This window comes from Protopterus annectens, chromosome 4.part1, assembly GCF_019279795.1.
Source record: "Protopterus annectens isolate FY-2018-M chromosome 4.part1, PAN1.0, whole genome shotgun sequence".
In the NCBI taxonomy this organism is placed as follows: Eukaryota; Metazoa; Chordata; order Ceratodontiformes; family Protopteridae; genus Protopterus; species Protopterus annectens.
Genome location: NC_056734.1, coordinates 127,911,671 through 127,933,869, shown reverse-complemented (window position 1 = coordinate 127,933,869; position 22,199 = coordinate 127,911,671).

The window sequence follows — 22,199 nt, the reverse complement described above, 5'->3', positions numbered from 1 at the left end:
GGACAATGCTAAAATTGCATCCTCTTTATTCCTAGACAATTCTAAGGCCTTTGACATAACTAGCAAACTCTTACATGAAATACTTTCCCCTAGCCTGTCACAGTCTACTCTCACCTGATTCAGAAGCTGCTTATCTAACAGACAACAATTTATTAAATGGCTCTGCACCATATCCCTTTTCCTGTAGGTTAAAACAAGCACACCCAAGGCTCTATTCTTCACTCCCTATTGTTTAATGTATTTAGCAACAACATTTATACTTCTTCTAAACAAGCCCCTCTCATACAATATGGAGATGACTTTACCCTCATTTGGTCCTCTGATAGCACAACCCATCTTCAACAAATAACACAAGAAGCCTTTTAACTCCAATGAAAGCTGGATCCAACATCCTCAATTACTGATCACCCCTGTAAAAACTAAACTACTCTTGTTTTTCCCATCTCACATAGTCTTGATGAAAGTAACTTCAGAATCGCTTTCCTAAACAGCACTGACACTGATATTGTTTCTCATAATAAACTGCTTGGTGTGACCATAGATAGTAACCTAAAATTTGACCTATGTATTCTAAATGCAAGGTAAAAACACACCAAAATATAGAAATGCTGTACAGAACAAAACCTTCCTCTTAACTAATACTAAAGTAATACTAGCTAACACCTACCTACTGCCATCAGTTCTGGGTGCAGCATCCATTCCTACAAGCCATCAAACATTTCTAAAAACTAAACTTGAGCAGTGCTGTAACAAGACTGCACACTTTCCTGCAAAAAAAAACAATCAAAGCCACAGCTGTACCACACTAAAATAACTAATTTAGTGTGAACTACCTCACTATCTTACGTACACCCAATTAATCACAGCACAAAAATTATAAACAATCCTTCAGACTGCTCACCTCTTAGTACAATGCTCCAAAATTACAACACACAATGTTCCTTAAGATTAAATTATAAACACCTTCTTATCATACACAAACCAAAAAAATTGGTAGGACACTGCTTGCACGCTAACACGTTAGCAAAAAACCTAGAACTTGTGCCCTATAACAATCAGGTCATCTCCCAACATCCACATTTTCAAAACTTTTTTTAAAATATTACTAACAAATTCCTGGCTCAGCTTATGCTCTACACCAGGTTAGATATATCTTATTATCCTTTTTTATATTTCATTCCACCTTCATCTTCTAACTACAGCCTTATCTATCACCACACTTTATTGCAGCCACCGTATCCCTACACTTTCCCCAGCCATAATCATTTTCATTTTTTCTGACCTACTATATCCACTCCCTTAACTTACTATCATGTCATGTTCCACTACTGAAAATCTTACTAACTTTGTCTATTAACTTTCTACACATACTCTCCAGATAATTTTCAAATAATCCTGGATTAAATGAGCACATTAATATCAAATGTGTTTTACAAGGGCGGTGCGGTGGTGCAGTGGTTTTTGTTGTCTCACAGTAAGAAGGCCTCCAGTTTGATTCTCAGATGGCATGCCTTCTGTGCAGAGTCTCCATCTCCTCCCTCTTTATGTGGGTTTCCTCTGGGTGCTCCAGTTTCCTCCCATGTTCCAAAGACATGTGTCTGGGGAGTTTCTCCCCAGGTCTCTGCTAAAAAATAGGCTCTGTTCTAGTCGCACTTTCCCGGTCCACAAATGTTCAGTAAATAACAATATCTGAGAAAAAAAATGAAAACCTAAGTTGCTTGGCATCAAATATATTTTTAACAGTATAGTTTGTGACATTATAGTTTTGTATTTTATAGTTTTTATGTATCTTGGAATATTGTGCAAATTATCCTTTTATCGTTGTCATTAATATCAGGTTGAGAACTTGACACTTCTCAAAAAGTGCTTGAAGATAGATGTGATGAAAATAGAAAAGTAGTCTGTGAGACAAAAACTGGGGCATGTAATTTAATTTATTTTGGGGAGAGCATTCAAAGCGAATACTGATTTGAGACAGAGCTGAAAATGACGAATGCTGAGGAAGGCAGACAAGATGGAAAAATATAGAAATGAGTGCCCAGCTAAAATTAATGTGACATGCTTGACTATTGACAGATCATTAATCCAGTCTCATGCAGAATATTATGTCTAGCTTTAGATGCCATATTAGATGACAAATATGAAGATCCTGGAGAGCGTGCAGAAGACAACAGTAGTTACACAGCTTTTAGACTTTGTTGAGCTCTGATTCCTCACAAACTGTTTGACTGGAGCTGGTCAGAGGTTTCTAGTTGAGGTTTTATCCTAAAATCACAAAAACGTAACTCTTAGAATGCAGGACACTGTATTCGGCACAATAAAGGCTGTCTTTAAACTTTACCAGGACTCGAATAATCCAAACCGATGCAAGCTCGTCACAAACAAGGTATATTTATTACAAAAGCCCCCAGGCTAAAAAATGAAACAAAACGATACACGAAACATGTAATTCACTGATACTGATTTAGCGCTTTCATCTCCTGTTCAGGAGACTTCTTCAGAATCAATGTATCCTAACAAATTTTATAATTTATACAGTTTCAAAAACTTATTAAGGCTGTGTAATTGGCTGGCATTTAATTACCTCTTAAATTGAGGTTTCAAGTTTAAAGGCAGAATATCCACATAAATGCAGAGAACCTGAATATACATAAAGGGCACAACACAACAGTTAATATTATTGCTCATTTCTTATCTCAATCTATTAAATACAATAAATAAATACATATATATAATTAAATATATATATATTAAATATAAATAAATATATACATATATAAATATTGTATATAAATATCAACAAATATCATTAAAAATATCATTAAAAAGATGTTGAATAAAAATGTTGAATAAAAATAAAAATAATGTTGAACAAATTGTTATATATGGTAAAACTGATACCCACTCATACAAATGTATAAAAATGTATAAAAATGTATAAAAATATCTGTAGGTACAAAAAATTATGAATATATTAAGGTATAAAAAATTATAAATATTTATATATATATTAAAAATGTTTAAAAATGTTAAGAAATTAATATGTACTCAAATAATAATTGTTAATATTTGTATTAGTTATTGTTGTTGTTATTATTGTTATTATTGTTGTTATTATTATTATTACTATAATTATTGTTGATTCACCCATGTTTCTTTGGATCAGCTGCAAGTAGTTTTAATGCGGGGGTGATGGAAATATGGTCATTGAGGCCTTTGCCATAACATGCATCAAGTCTCAACTGCCAAATCATCTCACGAAATTCCAATAATGTTTCCCAATCACCCCCTCTTTCTGGATATGCAACTTCTTCTATAACCCAGAATTTATAATTAGCCTCCTTACATATTAATGCATGTCTATACAATGCATTGTATACACAATGTTTGTTGATATCTCTGATGTGTTCATAGATTCTGGTCCTAAGATGGCGTTCCGTTTTACCTATATAGTAACTCCAACAAGTTTTACAGAAGGCCACATAAACTACTCCTTTTGAGTAGCAACTATAGTATTTCTTTCCCTTTAAAATAATTCCTAAACTGGGGATACTAACTTCTTTACAACCAGCAATATAAGTACATTGAGCACATCTCCCACATTTAAAAGTTCCTAGTTTGGTACATGTCCCTCCTACTTTACTATTGTTACTTTCAATAATATTCTTAATATTTTTACTCCTCCTATAACTATATTTTATTTCATTCTGAAATACATTGGTTTTATTGGGCATATTCTGAAACATTTCCCAAATTTCATTGATATCTCTTTTTAGCCATTTAATTCCTTTATAGTAAGTCAAGGTTAAATATGGTGTCATATCTGTGTTACTAGATTCCTGTCTACTAAGTGATCTTCTTCTCCTATTTTGATTAGTGTCCATCATCAAAATATCATCCTTGTTCAACAAAGGGACATATTTGCTACCCCTTCCTAACTGGACATATTCCTTAATTGGTTTTATAAATTCTAATGGATATCCCCTTTCCAAAAACATCTTTTCAACATTGTTAATTTCATTCAAAAATTCATTGGTATCGGAGATCATTCTAGCCATTCTAATCATTTGCCCTTTGACTATATTCTTTTTTAGTTGGTAAGGATGATCACTATCAAAATGCAAATATGAGTTGGAATGATGTTCTTTTCTGTAAATATTAGATTTATAACATTTATTCTGATAATCTTTTTCTAATTTAACATCTAAATAATGTGTCATATCTTCCCCTGTTTGATATGTAAACTGTAGAAAACTGGTAGTATTGTTAATATATTCTATAAACTTACTAATACTATCATAGGAACCATTCCACAAAACAAAAATATCATCTAGGAAACGAAAATATCTAATAATGTATTGGCTAAACTCTGAACTAAAAACATACTGTCTCTCCCAACAAAGCATGATAATGTTGGCATATACTGGGGCGCATGCTGACCCCATTGCAACCCCTTCTTTTTGGTGATAATAATCCCCTTGAAAATATACATAGTTATATTTGAGAACTAATTCCATGTTTTCAAGGACCAATCTATACTCCTCCGCTGTTAAAAATTCTGTCTCTGTCAACATCTTCTCAAACCACATTAGACCCTCCATTTGTGGAATAACTAAGAAAAGGTCCCTAACATCAATAGTAATAAAGATAAAATCATCCATAAATGGACTCTGTCCGATTTTATACAAAAAGTCCCATGAATCAATTAAAATGTGTTTATATTTATTATATAATTTCTTTAATTTAGTGTCCACATATATCGCTAATGGTTGTGTCTTAGAACCTTGCGAAGAAACTATCGGTCTCAAAGGTGGATCACATAGGGTCTTGTGAATTTTTGGGATGCCGAAGATAACGGGTATAACAGGTTTGGGTACTTTCAAAAATTGATATAATTCTTTATCAATCAACCCTTGTAATAAATTATCCTCCAATATCAAATCTATTTTATTGTAGGAAATGTTTATCTCATTCTTGGAAACAAGTTCATATTTATTCTCCTTGTCCAGAATATCCATCATCCTTCTAGTATAATCCCATTTGTCCATGATTACAACTCCTCCACCCTTGTCGGGTTTCATGACCCTGATTCTTTCATTGTAACTTAATTCATTTAATAGTTCCATTTCATTTTTAGTTAAATTATTATCAGACATATGTTCCTTCTTGTAATCCTTCCTAATTCTATTGACAACACATTTCTCAAAGTTCATAATTTCATAATGAAGAGGAGGGTTATATGTGCTTGATCTTTTTAAACAATTTTCTTTAGTTTGTATATGTTTATCCTTGTACAAATGTTTAAAATTAAGTTTACGGGTGAATAATTTTATATCCAATAATATATTTTCAATCCTGGGTTTTTTTATAGGCACAAAAGAGAACCCTTTTATAAATAAATTAAAATAATTTTCAGTAATAACAATATCTGTGTAGTTAAAAATATTAAAATTGTTGGATGTATTGATAATACTATCCTGTTTGTCTTCTCCTATAACTTCCGTAATAATTTGTTCAACATTTAAGAATGAGGTATCTGTTTCCCTTATCTGTATGTCCTCCCCATATATCTGGTATTCCTGTTCTCCGTGACTTGTGCATATGAGGGTTGCTGGGTCCGATTCCGTATTCTCTCGGACCTCCTCAGCTCTTCCATTCCTAAAGGGATATCATCCCCTACATCACTATCTCTATAATTCTCCTCAAAATGTGATTCAATATTATACAAATCCAATCCACTATTATTTGGGTTCTGTCTATCATCCCAGCCTTTTCCACCATTTTGATATTTATTGTTTCTGTAGCTGTTATGATATTGTCCCACATTGTATCCTTTACCTTTTTTAACTTCACCAAAATAGGCAAAGCCCTTCTCATATGCATCCAAGTCTCTTTCCAATTTCCTTAATTTCCTATTCATATTAATGTTAATATTGTAATCAATGTCATGAAGCACCCTATGGTACATGTTTTTATACTCATCTATTGAAAATAAAAGATCATTACAAATCTCATTATACAGTTTATCTACCTCTTTCTTAGTATCTTCCATAATCTCAGTGTTGTGCTTTATCATAACCTTAATAATAGCCAGCCCACAGTCATTTAATATATCACATATAGCTTTAAAAAACATTTTATCATCAGTGCAATTGTTTGGAAACTTGCTTAGTCTCAAACCTTTCAGTACGATTTTGTCTTTAACACATTTATCAAAATACCAATTTTCAACAGCCAAGGTTTTGTATCCTAGTAACAGACTTTTAAATGTCTTACATTTGTCCTTATATGTCAGGCTACCCGTCGAAATATTCTTCTTGGCTTTGGTGTGAGCATGAAGCGACTGGTTTAGCCATGTATTAAAGTCCATGTCCTGGTAAAAATCCGGTATATTGTCTTTGTTGCCCCTACGGGTATGTCTAAAGTCTGTTCCACCATTCGGTTCCGTTTGCAAGTTGTCTCTACCAGCCTCGCCACCACGCTTACTTTTTCTGGCGTCTGACATCATCCCATTCGCGCCTGCCTCACTCGGGCTACTCTGTGCACATGGAATCTCGTTATCGGATCCAGGTGGAGAATTCTCTGTTTGTGAATGGGTTTGAATAACCCTAATTAATTCACTGAGCAGGGAACTGTTATCCATCAATGAAAGACTCCTCATAACCGAACCAGCAACCGAAAAAACAACTTGTAACCAAAATCACAAAAACGTAACTCTTAGAATGCAGGACACTGTATTCGGCACAATAAAGGCTGTCTTTAAACTTTGGGAAGCTACCATTGAATTCAAGGAGTTGAATTGGCAACTTAGATTAAATGCCTCAAAATACCCAGGACTCAATGAGACCATAAGTATTACAAGTCTTCTCAAGTTAAGAAGGGCAAAATTATGATAATTTACTATATATACCAGATCCTTTATGACAAAACAGTTCTTTACATTATTTAGCAAAATATTGGTTAGTTATGAATATATTAACATATTCATTTTATTTCAATTTTGGAAGAATATATAATATTTATTCCATCAAAAAATGTATTAACAAAATCAATGAAATTATATTCTAAATGAATTGATAATCACAGATATAATAGCATAAGAGATAAAAAATATGTACAGTTTCACATTACATAAAGAACTTAAAAATATTTAAAATATTTAAAATTTAAAATATTAATTTATTTATTTAATTATTTATATTTATTATTCGTTTATTTAAATACATCCAGTTACATATTTATTAAATATTTATTCTGTTATATTAACTAATAACAATGTATTTTATGTCTTTGGAAATTGAAGGACATAATAAGAAAGTAGTAAAATGAAATTTATATATTAGTTTATTAATATGTAAACTACATGTTACAAAAAGAATATTATTATAATAATTTTATATAACAATTTTTTATAATAACTTTTTATAATATTTTTTAACACAAATATTAATAACATATATATATTTTTTAAATATAGTGTTGTTTACTATCATAATTAATAACACTGAAGCATTATGTGGTCAGGACAATTAGTGAATGGAAAACGGAAAAACATAATAAAACTAAAGAATTTCACTTCGAATTTGTATAGTAAGAGATATGTTATAGAAGCCATCGTAAAATTAAAATATGAAATTTACATTTAAGAGGTTTGATTAAAGATAAAGCGGGCGTAACTGTAGTGATTTAAATTTAATCATATAACGAATATCACATCTAAAAAAACGCTCATATTCCATTAAAGGTTTTACTTTGTAGGAATATGTACTAAGAGATTAATACTTTCCAATAAATCATTGCATTTAACATCGGAAAAGAACGAATTATTGAACACACTTTCTTATTAATGATTTACATTTAACAATTTACGCAGAGAATGAATTAAGAAGTAGAAACTTTCATATTTTCATATTTTAATATTTAATTAGTTTTAATGAATGGTTAATATATGGTTATACTGTTAAATGCATCCGCGCTAGTTATAAGTAACAGCGCGAAGTTTTTTGGTATGACATCCAGTTGTGATTTACATTTTAATATGGACATTGGGCTTAGTAACACGCCCAGTTTAGAAAGGAACAAGTTAGGTAATTACAGTATAAAGCACTACAAAGTGTTTCACAAATATAATCAGCGGAGTGTCAGAACACATTATGATAAAAAATGTTTTTATAACACAGTAAGAAAGATATTTAATCCTAAATGAACACGCTTATTAGTTGCTTTTTAATAACATCCGCGTCAGATATAAGAAACAGCGTGAAATTTTTGTTAAGACATCCAGTTGGGATTTACATTTCAATATGGATATTGGGCTTAGGAACACTCCTAGTTTAGAAAGAAACAGCTAGCTAATTATAGCGCAAAGCACTACAAAATAGTGTTTATTAAATATAACCAGCAGAGTTTTAAAACATACTACGATAAAAAGGTTCTTGCAACACAGCTTGTTAGACATTTCATTTCAATTGAGCATGCTTAGTAGTTGCCTTTTTTAATAATAAAAAATGCTAAAGCAATGCTATGCAAAAACTGATTTACTTAGATTGTTTAACAAATTTGTTTAATTGTATAATTGAATTACTAGCATTGTATATAAGCAAGCAAGGGAATGGTTACAAGTTATCTTGAGAAAGCCCGTCATAGGTACGGGTGAAAGCGCTTGATTTATTTCTTTTTTAATGTTGGATTCTACTTCTACTGAAAGTTATTCCTTCCGTGTATTTTAACTTTGGCTTGTCATTAAAAGTATTTTACTAAAGGAGAAGTTTTCAATGACTACAACATTTTTGGGATTCGTATGAAGAAGTTGATTGGCTACTTGTGCTTCTGCTAACTTTTTTCCTAGCTGTTTTCTTGGGACATTGTTCGTGTTTTGTGTCTGTCTTTAAACTTTACCAGGACTCGAATAATCCAAACCGATGCAAGCTCGTCACAAACAAGGTATATTTATTACAAAAGCCCCCAGGCTAAAAAATGAAACAAAACGATACACGAAACATGTAATTCACTGATACTGATTTAGCGCTTTCATCTCCTGTTCAGGAGACTTCTTCAGAATCAATGTATCCTAACAAATTTCATAATTTATACAGTTTCAAAAACTTATTAAGGCTGTGTAATTGGCTGGCATTTAATTACCTCCTAAATTGAGGTTTCAAGTTTAAAGGCAGAATATCCACATAAATGCAGAGAACCTGAATATACATAAAGGGCACAACACAACAGTTAATGTTATTGCTCATTTCTTATCTCAATCTATTAAATACAATAAATAAATACATATATATAATTAAATATATATATATATATTAAATATAAATAAATATATACATATATAAATATTGTATATAAATATCAACAAATATCATTAATATACCTTAATATATTCATAATTTTTTGTACCTACATATATTTTTATACATTTTTATACATTTTTATACATTTGTATGAGTGGGTATCAGTTTTACCATATATAACAATTTGTTCAACATTATTTTTATTTTTATTCAACATTTTTATTCAACATCTTTTTAATGATATTTTTAATGATATTTGTTGATATTTATATACAATATTTATATATGTATATATTTATTTATATTTAATATATATATATTTAATTATATATATGTATTTATTTATTGTATTTAATAGATTGAGATAAGAAATGAGCAATAATATTAACTGTTGTGTTGTGCCCTTTATGCATATTCAGGTTCTCTGCATTTATGTGGATATTCTGCCTTTAAACTTGAAACCTCAATTTAGGAGGTAATTAAATGCCAGCCAATTACACAGCCTTAATAAGTTTTTGAAACTGTATAAATTATAAAATTTGTTAGGATACATTGATTCTGAAGAAGTCTCCTGAACAGGAGATGAAAGCGCTAAATCAGTATCAGTGAATTACATATTTCGTGTATCGTTTTGTTTCATTAGCCTGGGGGCTTTTGTAATAAATATACCTTGTTTGTGATGAGCTTGCATCGGTTTGGATTATTCGAGTCCTGGTAAAGTTTAAAGACAGCCTTTATTGTGCTGAGGTTTTATCCTCACTATCTTTGCAAGGGGAAGGGGGTCCTTTATCCAACCTAACTAATATAACTGACACAGTGGTCTACAACCTCATGATATCTTGTGGATCAAAAATTTTTAACTCTTCATTCTGTCAGATAGACCCTACGAAATGATCTTCGGGGAATTGTTGTCTGACTGAAGTGAATAATTACTGAGTCCTACATTAGATGTAACCTAATTATTTAAAATAGTTTAAGAGGCTAGAATGTGTACAATCTATTGGAAACAAAATAAATACAAGTTGTTGTCTTTCGGCTTTTCTAGGTTAGGGGTCGCCACAGCAGAACTCCAGTCCGCTAATGATTGGCAGTTGTTTTTCACGAATGCTGAGGTGCCAGCTCGACGTTCAGCCTTCAACGAAGGCACGCCCATTTACGCATGTCTTTTGAATGCCCACCCAATCATGGGGAGGACATGCAGACTCCACACAGAAGGCACTCCCACACTCCAGCCAGGAATCGAACGGAAGAACCTCTTGCTGTGAGGCAACAACACTACCGCTGCACCACAGCGGAAGTTACAAAATAAATACAATACAAGATAATAGCAAATTCTAGTTAGGAGAGTAAAATTATTGTGGATAAAGCTAATGTTTTTTCCATTCTCTTTTGTGTTAACCAAACAAATGAAAGAGCATAATATACCATCTGATTAAATGCCTGATGGTTTAAGTCAGTTAACAGGCAATGCTTCTTTATGACAGTGGCTTTTCATGAAACATGTAAAGAAAATTGACCTGATTTAATGGAAACCTCTGCATAGCCTTGAATGATATGTCAATGGAAAGCAAGGGGAAATCATAGGCAGGCATACTGAGAGGTGTTAGTGGGGGACAAATGAAAAAAGGAACATTTTAATAATGGGAAGGTAGCTGCACATCCAGTTAGGAATTAGTGTGTGTGGAGGTCTGTTTTATTTGAAATACCAGCATGTTTATATGCCTGAATAAAGTGAGGTGCAAAGGATAGTAAAATAAGATGTAAAAGCTAAAGAAAACATTTTTATTTTATGGAGCATGCAGTTCAGACAGATCTCAAGGAAGTATTTTTGAAGAGAAATGGTGAAAGAAATATGTCCCTCCTTCCTGTTAAGATGACTAAAGCAAAAAGGATAAAATGAAACTCACAGGATAGACAAAAGACACCAGTGATGATAGAAGCTTAAAGACAAACTAAACATCATTTACGATCTGTGACATAAGAAAACAGGCACATAAAATAGGAAGAGTAAAAGGACCATATGTTTCTTATCGGCATCTGCCATCAGAGTCCACATTTGTATAACTGGATCTAGAGATAGCAATCTCAACAAGAAACTGCTCAGAAGATTGATTACAAACTGAACATGCTTTGAGGACATGATGAAGAAATGATGATGGTGACACACAAACTGCCTTGGGAATCATTGCTGTCACCTCTTTCCTGTACACACCTAACACTGAAAATCGACATGATGATGTCAGCATTTGGAATACGAAAAAGATTATTAGAAATGAAGTCTAGGAGTTGTAAAAGGGTAATTAATTACTGGGAAAAAAAAAGTTTTTAGGGGAATGTCAGAAAGGTTTCAGTACAAAAGCAATGCAAAATAATTTAATTACAGGGTAGTCTGTCAAAATTAAAAGAATAGAATGCCGATAGTAGTACAATTGGTAAGCAATAACAGACTCCACTCAGCAGTATAACCCAATCTGGAGGTTAACATATCGCACAGCAGAGAGAAACATGTAATGCCACTTGAAAGAGAAAAGTGAATCCTAGTTGTTGGGCTTGGGGATAATACCCAGCCGGCCTAGATCAATGTGGCTTTTATAATACCAGTGATGATACCAATGCATGAAACCCAGCAGGACACATTATTACTTGTGATCTTTCCTGTACTTCACATCTGGAGGAATTTATTTAATAATTTGTGTTATGATATATTCAGGAAATTACTGCAAATGTCACAGGTCTTCAGGTGTAATGTGTACTCATATTTGCAGTATATAGCTTCAGTGTACTTGCTTAAGTTGTTGAAACATGAGGTTTCACAGGAGGGTATGTCTGAACTCTTATAAATGCCTTTGGCATGCTATTATGTGGAAACAACCCTAAGGAGAAATGATACATTGATCCTAGAAATATCACCTCACCACAAGTGCACTGGAAATAGGGTGAGGGCATACACAGTAAAATGTTTTCTTCTGTACCAGATAGGTTTGTGATTTTTCTTCTAAGACAGATTTTAAAATTGTAAATAAAAGCACATCATAACAAAAAGGAGGACAGGAGCACAAAAACTTGAGAATGTATATTTTTGTATAATACATGTAAGGAATTTGGAAAAAAATATGTTGCGAGTCTGAAGGGATAAAAAAGCTTTCTTGGCTTTTAATAATGCACATGATAAGCACAAAATTATTTAAATACAAGAGGAATGGAAAATCATAAAATTATGCAGATCATCTCTCATCTGAGATGAACATGTTGGTTTTGAATGTTTTAAATAATTATTCCCAATTGCATGTTATTATTTTTTCAGCATTTTAATTATGACTTCTGAAATTATATATATATATATATATATATATATATATATATATATATATATATATATCTACAGTCCACATTTATATTTATAAATTAAATAACAATGAAAGAAAATTAAGACGATAACATTAATTGTGCAAGTGGTTTGTCTCATATGTTAAGCAATTTTAGCAATCTTTATTTCTGACAATTGATGAAGAAGTTCTGTGTTAATCTGAACGAACGTGATTAAACTATTTTGAGTTTTCTGTCATAAAATATGGTGGATTTCATCCCAGCAGCATTTTTATTTATTTATTGACGATGTGAGAATTTGTGGGACAGTAAGTCATAAGCTAGCAACAGCATGATCGTCTTGTGAAAGCTATACAAGCTTTTAGACAGCCATCCTAAAAGGCAGCAGTGCTCAGGAGTGACCAGATGCCTAGCTGTAGCACTGCCTCTTTTTGCCTTTCATTCCATTTTGCAGGTTTCAGCTTCTGACATCCAATACTGGCATCATTTGGGTCCAAATGAGTACTGCCATCTAGTGGTAAGCACCATACTCTGCAGTAGCCTTACACTTTAGCCTTACTAAAACGGGTTTTGTGACATTGGCTTGTTAAAATTATTTCAATTTACTTTTCATTTACTGGTGGCGGACTCTCTCCTTTATGTGTTATGGTACACAATTGCATGCATAATTTCACCGATCAAATGACATGTTTTAACAATTCGTGGATGGGTGGACTGTCTCTTGACAGCAATGTGCTGTTAACTGGAGATGAAGGTTGGTGGGGGTATAGTGAATATCAAAATTCATTATAGGTTATAAACAACTAACATGTTCACTTCAGGTATGCCAAATGATCTGAAATAGTTTGTTGTCTAACTCAGTAAACTCTATATGTAGTTAATTGAATCATTGTGTTTACAGAACATCTTTGTTGCACCTTTGTATTACTCATCTTTAGAGTTACACAGAATAATAATTGCTTAAATCCATTGGTCACATATGAATAATGATTCTGCTTCTGGTCCTATAGGACAGAAGGGGAATAACAGCTGAAATCATAGATTTGCTGTGAATTCAGGCTGGCAGCCATTGTTATACTATGTAAGCAGTCATTGCATCAACATGTACAAAAAATAGTGCTGAAAATTATATCTGACAAAATATAAACAATTAGGTGTTTCCTTAATTAGAAATACAAATAATCCCTGTCACTAAATATACATAATATGACATAAATGTAACTTAAAAGTATTACAGTGATAACAGCAGAAAAAAAAACAGATATCAAAACATCTGCTGCTTTTTGCATTTTCATAAAAAAGGAAAACAAGTCCAGGCAGAAAGCTACTTTATGCATAAGGGTGGCTATGTCAACAGAGCTTAAGAACACGCATGAGTCAACGTATAATTCAACTATCTTTTTGACTCCTGAAGCCCTAGATGGGCAGAGCTCCTACTCACTGACAGTTAATGCATTATATTATTACACTTTGAAATTGTGTATTGTCCTACATCAATCACATTTATTTTTCATAAGTAACCTTCCTGCGGAGCTGTCATTTCATATAGCTTTGTTTATCATGAACACATGCAAAGAAAAAGTATGTATAAACTTGGAATAAGTTTTTGCTTGGTAACAGTCTGGAAGTCATCCAAGAAATTACCACTGCAAATCTATTGCAGAGGATGTGACAAAGAACTCATTGGTGCTGCACTATGTAAAGCCATATTATTCCAGATTAAGCTCTAGGCAATTAGTAAAAAAATAACTGTTCTGAAATTATATGGTAAACTAGACTATGACTCTGCTTCTCCCACATCAGAAGTGCTACTCACCTCTTATGATTATCTGGTTAAAGACTCTAGTACATTCCCATGTCATGATTCTGCAGTTCCTGGTATTAAAAATGTAACAAGTAACTTTATGCTTCCTGAAACAAAAGCATTTTATTGACTTACTTTTGAATAAGTCAACACTAGGATCACAGGCTTGACTTATTTAACATTATGTGGATGTAGTTGATGTTATGTTTAAAAATTTGAAGCAATTGAACGGGCTGCATGATAGAAGTACACAATATATAACTCAAACCAAACAACTCTGTCCACAAAACTATGAGTAACAAGGAACTACAAACAATATCAAAACTCAACATAGTATGACTGAAGCATCATTGCACAACAGCCATGCCTTGTGCATTGCCCTGCCCCCCGTCATGGAGGACTGCAGTGTGCACCTCTTTGACTTATATACACAAGCTCTGAGATGGATGCACCTCAGAGTAAGAGGACTGCTCTGAAGTATTAAAAACCTAGTCTTCTTTTTTACATGTTGATCCACTTTTCACACTTTTTTGGTCAAAGTTAGAGAACCTATAGGTCTCACACCTGTCTCTTGATTGCCACTTTTATACTTGATAATTAAATTATCAAAATCTACCATTAGTTCAGCTGTACTTACCTTCAGAAAAATAAAGTATGCAAATATAAATTTTGTTCCTTCTCTTATTGATGTCCTGATACAAGATTTACTGGGGCTGGGATGAGTCCCATAATTTCTAGCACAAAAAACTGAATAGCAAGGAATCACAAAGAATATTGGCTGTAGTACCATTATAGCGTTTTACTGCCCCCACTACCATAGTCCTACTACTATATACTACCTCTGAGACAGTTTTACCTCAGAGGAAGGAGAATGCCTTAAGGTTCAATAAACTCAGACATCCCTCTTCATACTTCTGTGGTCAATGGTCACAGTTATGGGAAGCTCAATTTACAGGTTTCACACTCATGCCTTACTCTCATATGGTTATAGGTGATTACTAGGCACAAGAGCCTTTACAGGCCTAGCCAATAATACCCAGTAAATAACAATATAATAGCTTAATTCCCCAGATATCGGATGGGGTAGTATCAGGGTAGTGGGTCTTTGGGTGTTGGAGCCCTGAGTCATTTTACAAACTGCCTCTGTCCATAAGAGACATGGGCATTACCCTGAAAGTGAATTTACGGTTCCTGTCCATTTATCCAAATTCTTTTTGTAGAGAATAGGATTGTTTTATGAAGAATTGTTTTATGAAGATGGGGAATTTATTCCAAAGGTGAAGTAGCCTTTGGGATATGAATCCGTCTCTCTAGCAAGTTCTGTTAGAGTCACAAATAAGGTTCAGGTCCATTAAACTTGTAACCCTCATATAATTTTTCTTGTGAATATGTAACATTTTCTTCAGGGCTGGATCAAAGAATACCTTGTAGGTGAAGAATAAGTCACCTCTCAAGAAACAATATGAGATGGAATAAAGGAATGGGGCCTTTAGTCAGTCCACATAAGACATGTGTCTTGCTCTTTGTATTTTTTAGTGAGAAATCTCTGAGGCCACTCCAGATGGTGTAAGTGCCTGGGTAGGTACATGCAGAAGGGAGCATTGTACATGATTATGGGCCTGATGAGGGCCGAGTACAATGGCACTATGATCCTTTGACCTTGGCTTTTCCACTTGCCTTTTCTCATTAAAAGATGATTTCTGGAAATCTGTGAGCAATGAGGAAGCAAAATTTTAACATGCATCAATAAAACTTATTTTGCAAAGAACATAAAACTGTTCCTATATACCAGGTTTTGCAGAAAGTTAAGTACAAATATACTAAAAATAATTTTTGATACTTTAATTATAAAGCATAAAAGTGGCAGATTACTTTTAGTACATGTGATGGTAAAGACTTTGACATTTAAATGACATGTTTTTTTCTTAAAACAAGCTTAAAAATATAAAACTGTGCCCTAAGTAAAAGCACACTATTATTTTTACATTATTTCACATTCTGCTTGCTAGCTTTGTACGTCTGTATTTTCATACAACTCTATAGTATTTTTTGCAGGTTTGCATTGACTTTAAGAAGGAAATACTACATATTTGTCAAGTGTGTGGCTGATTCTTTTTTTAACAAGCTTTAGAGGATGCATTTCCCCTTATATTCCTTTTATATTTCCCCTGTTTTCTCTTGTTCTGACTTACTGTGGTCCTTCCTTAATCTCTTTTTTATATAATAAGTACTAATTTTATTGCCTCAATATTATTTTACAGCTTAGTAGAGTTTTTTTCTTTCATTTCAGAGCATGCAGTCACTCCATCTGACCTTGATACTGCAGGTGTTCTGCCACAAGTCCCTGCACCTACAAATTTCTGAGAATTTTATCATTGTTTAATGTAAGCATATTTATCATGAAGAACCTTATTACATATTAACTTTAATCAGTTACATACATGTCTGCTCTATGATTGAAAGTCTGTGCCATATTCCATGCACTCTAAAGATTTCTTACAAAGTTGGCCACTGTCCCCTTTAGCTTGACCAATAGACTATATTGCATATGCCAGTCATTTAGTCTCAGGAAATGACAGACAACCTGTTTTACTTGCATCTCTTTAATTGCTTTGTTTTGGCTATAAATTGATTGCTCTCAGTTATAAATTACCCCGAGGGTGGGACGCCTGTTATGCTCAGCTTCAATTTGCCACATATCACCACATCCACTTTCACCTTCAAACCTGTGTCCACATCCTATATAAAACTACTCTTAAACAAACTTAAACTGTGCTCTTCTTCAACTGATGACCTTCCAAGCGAGTACCTGAAAATAGCAAACAATAACATTGCCTATCTTGGCTAAATCCTTATAAATAGGTCAGTCCAGAATCCCACATTCCTCTCTCTGGAAAAAGTCACACATTATCCCCTGCACAAAGGAGGAAATTCGACACACATTAATAAATTTAGAAATTCTACGCAACTATGTTCCAGGTTGGTCATTGCAATGCAGTGACCCAAAACTCCTGTCTGTCTTCAAACCTAGCAAATCTGATGGGCATTGTCTGTACTCATACAAGGTTGCTAGGGCCTGTAACCCCTTACCTGTATCCATCAGATCTATAACCTCCCTCCCATACTTCAAAACCTCTCTGAAAAACATCTTAGCTAAAATCTGGATTTGTTCTTGCACAAAACCAGGATAAGCTATTTCCCTAAATGTGAACAAGTACCTTTTTATTCCTTATACATTCTTACTATCCTCTCTTCACTTACTTCCTTATTGCTAAATATAGCGTAAGCCTGTTTTCCCTCACTTCATATTGCAATTCCTCTTTCTATGAGACTAAGTTACCATTAATTTCTCCACAAACTGCATACAATTTCTCTAATGGCAAATGATTGTCATATACCTTGTACTGATTATTAACCGATGTTTTATATTGCATGTAATCTGTTATAATTATTTAAACAGCAGATGCTTTTGTTTTATTTTTGAAGATTGCAAAATTATTGTTCTTAAAGTGTTTTGTAATAATTTGGAGCTTTTCTCCCCGGTCCTCTGCTGAAAATGGGCTTCTACCCAGTCGGACTTTCCCAGCAATCAAATGTCAATAAATAAATAATTAAATGTGTATGTGTATGTGTGTGTGTATGTGTGTGTGTGCGTGTGTGTTTGTGTGTGTGTGTGTGTGTGTGTGTGTGTGTGTGTGTGTGTACAGACAACAATACATGCCTATATTGATCCTGTGTTCTGTCAAGCATCAATCCCTCCCATATCAACTTAACTATTTGGATCCCAAATCAAGAGACATACCCAGTGCCATACAGGAGGAAATGAAAAGCTTATAGTGTCTTACCCATGGTCGAACAAATGGGTCAGCAAAGAAAATGGAATTGAGACTTGATATTCAGATTTAGAACTGGGGCAGAAAAAGAACATTTACAGGTGTAAAAATTCATGTCTATTTTTAAATGTAATTTATTATTTTCCACTTGCCATTTTCCAGGTGAGTTTGTTTTTTTTTTTTTTTTAAATTAAATGATTTATAAACTGAAACATACTTTCTCCTGTTATCCTCACTCAGAGTTACTTTAAGGTTAAAATACAAAACTGGTTTCATGTTGTAGACAGGTATGGTCTTAACTATTATCCAGCTGAGTCTGAGTTTAAATAGCAGCCTGTAAGCTGAGCAGCCAACCAGGAAGGGAGAAGAATGAAAAGGGAAAGCCTGCTCTGTTCTTCTAGGGTAACACTGTAGGAGTATGTGTGGAACATGTCCACCATTAATGAAGCTACAGGGGATACCAATGATCTACCAGGAGCTAACTGCTTGAACAGGGTAAATGAGAGTGTTTTCTTAACATGCAGGGGGTGTGACTAGGGAAATACACCAAAGAAAACCCTGATGGCTGCCTGGATGATAATCTGCCCTACATGGCTCTTGCCTAGTTAGAAAACAAATAAGTAGAGGCAGGGAGAAGAGCTCCAGAATATTACAATAATTTTAAATAGACATTAAGCAATAAACATTAACATTTACACATATATTTGCTAATTAGATTACATTCATGTTAAATAAAGGCTACTATTACAGTATAAAGGATATGACTAAACCAAAACACAGTGTACACGATAGTAAAAAGCAAACTACAAATAAAAAGAATTTTGTACTGACTGTCCACAAACCAAAATGGGATGAAAAATATAAAACTAAGATACCTTTTATTTACCAAAACAAAAATTAAGCGCTTTTGTCCTTTACAACTTAGGACTTAATCAGAATCTGTTGAGAACAAACAATTGCATACTTAAATAGTAAACCCACCAATTAATTAACTTAGGTTTAAAGAAACATGAACCCATAAAGAATGTTACATCTGCCTAAATTATATAAAAATATATAAAACCAAATAAATATGCCTAATACCAATCTCAAAGTGTCTTAAACATTCTTAAAACCTGTAACTGTATTAAAAATATTTAGTGCTATAAAAATTGTGCCCTTGAATTTAAATATGCTTGGTGGGAGATGCTCTCATTAATACCAGGAATTTTTGGGGCATTAAGTTTTAACTGCCATCTCTCTCCTCCAATTTATTCTTGAAGTTACCTTCTCTGGGGTTTACTTTAACTTGTCCTAAAATCACAAATAAAAAACTTTTAAAATGTGAGCAGTTCAGAGTGTGTCTATATAAAGCATTATGACCATTCTGCTTAATAATCTGATAATTTTTCATAAATTCTTTTCCCAAGGCATCTCTCTGTTTTTCCCACATAAAATACAGGACAAGTTGAACACACTGCAAGGTACATCACATTTTTAGTTTGACAATTTCTTCTGATGAATTGAACCCTGGACTTGCGGTTATTGTTTAATATTAAATGATTGACCTCTAAAATGCAAAGGCATAGAGTACATGAACCGCATTTATATGTTCCCTTAAATTCTATAGTAGACTTCTCTTGTCTATCTGTTCTTTCAAATTTCATCTTTAAATTTGGTCTTGTCTTGTAAACAAAAACGTGTTCATTGCCTACTATATTATAAACCTGGGAATTACTTTTAATAATATTCCAATTACTTTGAATTATGTTTTTAATAACTTCTGATTCAGGACCAGATTGAACCACTAATGCTCTTTCGTAGTTGCCACCACCCTGTTCCTTATTGGGATTAAACAGACCTACACCAACTAAGGGTTTCCACTTTAATCCCCATTGTGCTTCAACACACCTACAGGTATCTTGGACCAAATTCATAGGGTAGCCCTGGTTTCAAAACATTTCCCCTGTGAATGCTAATTCACTCCTTACATGCTCAATCTCTGATGTTATCCTAGCTGCTTTTATGCATTGTATAAAAGATACTTACACATTTAGTAGATGATGAACATTGAGCACTAGAGGAGGCATAGTAGTGGGTTTGTGAAATAAATAATAGATCATGTGATTAGTGCTTATACATTCAAATAAATGGAAGTGAGGGAAAGATCTTGGCAAGGCAGAAAATGTTAACATTGTAGTTAGAAGATGGGGTATTAATCAGGTTCAGAGACAATTATATATGGCTATCAAGATGTTTTTATTACAAGTACAGAGACAGGGTGACAAGCAGTGTCACAAAAACTATGTATATGACTGGGATGCGAGTCAAACTATTCTGATACTGGCAAAGACTAGTTGTAAGTCACAGGATACTGAGTGAAGAGAAATGTCTAGAGGATATGGCAAGTTGAAGATTACAGCATCATTTTTCCTGAATATATACAAAAACAGATTTACTGATTTGATAGGTGAAGTTTTGATTGGGTTTAAATTTTGAATGGATTCAATTGTAATTAGATAAGGTTCCACAGTTTAGCTGCACTATTTGAATACAGAGAGCCACTTGCAGTATTAGACAATTTGGTTTGAATGATTAATGCTTTTTATCTGGAGTATAAAATTCTCTTGGGGTAATAGTGTTGTATTAAGTCATTAGGGCTGAGCTATTTTCTGGCTTATAGAAAATTCTACGTATTGTAGTGTTTAGCTTATTAGAGTAGCACATAAAGGATATGAGAGGTAATATAAACTTTCCATATTTCAAAAATGTTAGTATATGTGCATATATGAATGTTTAATGCATTCATTAGCACGTTACAAATATCTGACATTAATAAAAATAGACAAAGAGTCATCAGACAACTGCATGACTCTGACACAGACGAATTAAGTAACTGGGCTGAAGAAGAAGGACGCAGTTCTGAGGAGTGGTGTGGTAGTTGAGTGGTGAGATTTCTGCTTTGCATTTATAGAGTTTAGTTTAATATATTCTTGGTTTGTACAGGTATTCTGCAGATACTTCAGTTTCCTTCCACTACCTAAAAACATGCAGATTATTGGGCTAAATACAGTGTCAATTTATATCCTTACTACTCTGTCCATAGTCATGGATGAAAAGGGTCCAGAAAGGAGCATTTTGCTTATGCAGTGAACAAACAAATGAAATGGAATTAGTCAGTCCTCACTCAGAAGTTCCACTGAAAGACATCTTTAGTCATTGCTTTAATAATTATTTAAAGTAACAGTGATGCACAGGGTGCCATCATTTCTGCGCACGCGCACACACGCACACACATGCGCACACACATGCTAAAGCATTGTGGTATTTGGTAAACAAATCTTTGAAGAAAATATTATATTTTGTGAATTGTTTAAAAAATGTTTGAGTTTCTAAATGTTCACCTTGTGAAACTCTTAAAAACTCTAAAATATACAGTTTATCCCCTATTCTAGCTTCTAATAGAACCAGGTACTAAAATGCTTCACTTTTTAGTGACTATATTCCCAAAAAATAATCAGCAGCCTAATGAAATATGATAATCTAATTTGTAATGTATGGAAGATATTTCCTACATGTAGAATTTACAACATTAACAGTTTTGTTCCACATTACTGTTCACATCTGTGGCCTTGTCATACTATCTTGTCCACACAGGCAGTACGATTAAGTGAAATGCTTTATCTGCTGACACTAACAATGTAGCTACGAACAACTGGATGTGCCAAACAGACCTGGATGTTATTTTATAAGTAGGTTTATAGTCAATTGGCGTCGGCCGGACTTGTGTCACACTTGATCAAGGGTAAGAGTTTGTGTTTATTTATTCATTTACATTTTTTAGCTAGGAATCTCAAGCCGGGATCTTCCATTTTCAATGGAGTCTCAAAGAGACAGCTGCAAGACAAAACTCATGAAAACAGCATGTTACATTAGGTATTATACAGTTTCATTATG